Below are 5,096 nucleotides of genomic sequence, written 5' to 3'. Positions count from 1 at the left end.
TTCCAGAGCCGGGCGGAACTGCCAAGAAAAACGTTGGGACTTGGTCTCCAGAGTGAAAAGACGCGGATTTCGGTGCTAGGGACGGGAATTTAGAAAAATACAAAAAAAACAATTAGTACAAATATCAAAATGCTCTCCTCGAATATGATACTAGACATACCCAGCTACATTCTAAACGAAAATTCGATATTCTCAGGCGATGTTTGTGGCTTCCAGAGCCGGGCGGAACTGCCAAGAAAAACGTTGGGACTTGGTCTCCAGAGTGAAAAGACGCGGATTTCGGTGCTAGGGACGGGAATTTAGAAAAATACAAAAAAACAATTAGTACAAATATCAAAATGCTCTCCTCGAATATGATACTAGACATACCCAGCTACATTCTAAACGAAAATCTGATATTCTCAGGCGATGTTTGTGGCTTCCAGAGCCGGGCGGAACTGCCAAGAAAAACGTTGGGACTTGGTCTCCAGAGTGAAAAGACGCGGATTTCGGTGCTAGGGACGGGAATTTAGAAAAATACAAAAAAACAATTAGTACAAATATCAAAATGCTCTCCTCGAATATGATACTAGACATACCCAGCTACATTCTAAACAAAAATTCGATATTCTCAGGCGATGTTTGTGGCTTCCAGAGCCGGGCGGAACTGCCAAGAAAAACGTTGGGACTTTGTCTCCAGAGTGAAAAGACGCGGATTTCGGTGCTAGGGACGGGAATTTAGAAAAATACAAAAAAACAATTAGTACATATATCAAAATGCTCTCCTCGAATATGATACTAGACATACCCAGCTACATTCTAAACGAAAATTCGATATTCTCAGGCGATGTTTGTGGCTTCCAGAGCCGGGCGGAACTGCCAAGAAAAACGTTGGGACTTGGTCTCCAGAGTGAAAAGACGCGGATTTCGGTGCTAGGGACGGGAATTTAGAAAAATACAAAAAAACAATTAGTACAAATATCAAAATGCTCTCCTCGAATATGATACTAGACATACCCAGCTACATTCTAAACGAAAATTCGATATTCTCAGGCGATGTTTGTGGCTTCCAGAGCCGGGCGGAACTGCCAAGAAAAACGTTGGGACTTGGTCTCCAGAGTGAAAAGACGCGGATTTCGGTGCTAGGGACGGGAATTTAGAAAAATACAAAAAAACAATTAGTACAAATATCAAAATGCTCTCCTCGAATATGATACTAGACATACCCAGCTACATTCTAAACGAAAATTCGATATTCTCAGGCGATGTGTGTGGCTTCCAGAGCCGGGCGGAACTGCCAAGAAAAACGTTGGGACTTGGTCTCCAGAGTGAAAAGACGCGGTTTTTGATGCCAGGTACGGGAATTTAGAAAAATAAAGAAAAATAATTAGTATAAATATCAAAATGCTCTCCTTGAATATGATACTAGACATACCCAGCTACATTCTAAACGAAAATCTGATATTCTCAGGCGATGTTTGTGGCTTCCCGAGCCGGACGGAACTGCCAAGAAAAACGTTGGGACTTGGTCTCCAGAGTGAAAAGACGCGGTTTTCGATGCCAGGGACGGGAATTTAGAAAAATACAGAAAAACAATTAGTACAAATATCAAAATGCTCTCCTCGAATATGATACTAGACATACCCAGCTACATTCTAAACGAAAATCTGATATTCTCAGGCGATGTTTGTGGCTTCCCGAGCCGGGCGGAACTGCCAAGAAAAACGTTGGGACTTGGTCTCCAGAGTGAAAAGACGCGGATTTCGGTGCTAGGGACGGGAATTTAGAAAAATACAAAAAAACAATTAGTACAAATATCAAAATGCTCTCCTCGAATATGATACTAGACATACCCAGCTACATTCTAAACGAAAATCTGATATTCTCAGGCGATGTTTGTGGCTTCCAGAGCCGGGCGGAACTGCCAAGAAAAACGTTGGGACTTTGTCTCCAGAGCGAAAAGATGCGGATTTCGGTGCTAGGGACGGGAATTTAGAAAAATACAAAAAAACAATTAGTACAAATATCAAAATGCTCTCCTCGAATATGATACTAGACATACCCAGCTATATTCTAAACGAAAATTCGATATTCTCAGGCGATGTTTGTGGCTTCCAGAGCCGGGCGGAACTGCCAAGAAAAACGTTGGGACTTGGTCTCCAGAGTGAAAAGACGCGGATTTCGGTGCTAGGGATGGGAATTTAGAAAAATACAAAAAAACAATTAGTACAAATATCAAAATGCTCTCCTCGAATATGATACTAGACATACCCAGCTACATTCTAAACGAAAATCTGATATTCTCAGGCGATGTTTGTGGCTTCCAGAGCCGGGCGGAACTGCCAAGAAAAACGTTGGGACTTGGTCTCCAGAGTGAAAAGACGCGGATTTCGGTGCTAGGGACGGGAATTTAGAAAAATACAAAAAAACAATTAGTACAAATATCAAAATGCTCTCCTCGAATATGATACTACACATACCCAGCTACATTCTAAACGAAAATTCGATATTCTCAGGCGATGTTTGTGGCTTCCAGAGCCGGGCGGAACTGCCAAGAAAAACGTTGGGACTTGGTCTCCAGAGTGAAAAGACGCGGATTTCGCTGCTAGGGACGGGAATTTAGAAAAATACAAAAAAAAAACAATTAGTACAAATATCAAAATGCTCTCCTCGAATATGATACTAGACATACCCAGCTACATTCTAAACGAAAATCTGATATTCTCAGGCGATGTTTGTGGCTTCCAGAGCCGGGCGGAACTGCCAAGAAAAACGTTGGGACTTGGTCTCCAGAGTGAAAAGACGCGGATTTCGGTGCTAGGGACGGGAATTTAGAAAAATACAAAAAAACAATTAGTACAAATATCAAAATGCTCTCCTCGAATATGATACTAGACATACCCAGCTACATTCTAAACGAAAATTCGATATTCTCAGGCGATGTTTGTGGCTTCCCGAGCCGGGCGGAACTGCCAAGAAAAACGTTGGGACTTGGTCTCCAGAGTGAAAAGACGCGGATTTCGGTGCTAGGGACGGGAATTTAGAAAAATACAAAAAAACAATTAGTACAAATATCAAAATGCTCTCCTCGAATATGATACTAGACATACCCAGCTACATTCTAAACGAAAATCTGATATTCTCAGGCGATGTTTCTGGCTTCCCGAGCCGGGCGGAACTGCCAAGAAAAACGTTGGGACTTGGTCTCCAGAGTGAAAAGACGCGGTTTTCGGTGCTAGGGACGGGAATTTAGAAAAATAAAGAAAAATAATTAGTACAAATATCAAAATGCTCTCCTCGAATATGATACTAGACATACCCAGCTACATTCAAAACGAAAATCTGATATTCTCAGGCGATGTTTGTGGCTTCCCGAGCCGGGCGGAACTGCCAAGAAAAACGTTGGGACTTGGTCTCCAGAGTGAAAAGACGCGGTTTTCGGTGCTAGGGACGGGAATTTAGAAAAATACAAAAAAACAATTAGTACAAATATCAAAATGCTCTCCTCGAATATGATACTAGACATACCCAGCTACATTCTAAACGAAAATCTGCTATTCTCAGGCGATGTTTCTGGCTTCCCGAGCCGGGCGGAACTGCCAAGAAAAACGTTGGGACTTGGTCTCCAGAGTGAAAAGACGCGGATTTTGGTGCCAAGTACGGGAATTTAGAAAAATAAAGAAAAAGAATTAGTATAAATATCAAAATGCTCTCCTCGAATATGATACTAGACATACCCAGCTACATTCTAAACGAAAATCTGATATTCTCAGGCGATGTTTGTGGCTTCCCGAGCCGGGCGGAACTGCCAAGAAAAACGTTGGGACTTGGTCTCCAGAGTGAAAAGACGCGGTTTTCGGTGCCAGGTACGGGAATTTAGAAAAATACAGAAAAACAATTAGTACAAATATCAAAATGCTCTCTTCGAATATGATACTAGACATACCCAGCTACATTCTAAACGAAAATCTGATATTCTCAGGCGATGTTTGTGGCTTCCCGAGCCGGGCGGAACTGCCAAGAAAAACGTTGGGACTTGGTTTCCAGAGTGAAAAGACGCGGTTTTCGATGCCAGGTACGGGAATTTAGAAAAATAAAGAAAAATAATTAGTATAAATATCAAAATGCTCTCCTCGAATATGATACTAGACATACCCAGCTACATTCTAAACGAAAATCTGATATTCTCAGGCGATGTTTCTGGCTTCCCGAGCCGGGCGGAACTGCCAAGAAAAACGTTGGGACTTGGTCTCCAGAGTGAAAAGACGCGGATTTCGGTGCTAGGGACGGGAATTTAGAAAAATACAAAAAAACAATTAGTACAAATATCAAAATGCTCTCCTCGAATATGATACTAGACATACCCAGCTACATTCTAAACGAAAATCTGATATTCTCAGGCGATGTTTGTGGCTTCCCGAGCCGGGCGGAACTGCCAAGAAAAACGTTGGGACTTGGTCTCCAGAGTGAAAAGACGCGGATTTCGGTGCCAAGTACGGGAATTTAGAAAAATAAAAAAAAAGAATTAGTATAAATATCAAAATGCTCTCCTCGAATATGATACTAGACATACCCAGCTACATTCTAAACGAAAATCTGATATTCTCAGGCGATGTTTGTGGCTTCCCGAGCCGGGCGGAACTGCCAAGAAAAACGTTGGGACTTGGTCTCCAGAGTGAAAAGACGCGGTTTTCGGTGCCAGGTACGGGAATTTAGAAAAATACAGAAAAACAATTAGTACAAATATCAAAATGCTCTCCTCGAATATGATACTAGACATACCCAGCTACATTCTAAACGAAAATCTGATATTCTCAGGCGATGTTTGTGGCTTCCCGAGCCGGGCGGAACTGCCAAGAAAAACGTTGGGACTTGGTCTCCAGAGTGAAAAGACGCGGTTTTCGATGCCAGGTACGGGAATTTAGAAAAATAAAGAAAAATAATTAGTATAAATATCAAAATGCTCTCCTCGAATATGATACTAGACATACCCAGCTACATTCTAAACGAAAATCTGATATTCTCAGGCGATGTTTCTGGCTTCCCGAGCCGGGCGGAACTGCCAAGAAAAACGTTGGACTTGGTCTCCAGAGTGAAAAGACGCGGATTTCGGTGCT

The sequence above is a fragment of the Ixodes scapularis genome, unplaced genomic scaffold (genome assembly GCF_016920785.2).
Source record: "Ixodes scapularis isolate PalLabHiFi unplaced genomic scaffold, ASM1692078v2 PGA_scaffold12__126_contigs__length_90152505, whole genome shotgun sequence".
Lineage (NCBI taxonomy): Eukaryota > Metazoa > Arthropoda > Arachnida > Ixodida > Ixodidae > Ixodes > Ixodes scapularis.
Note: the sequence above shows the minus strand (reverse complement) of the source record.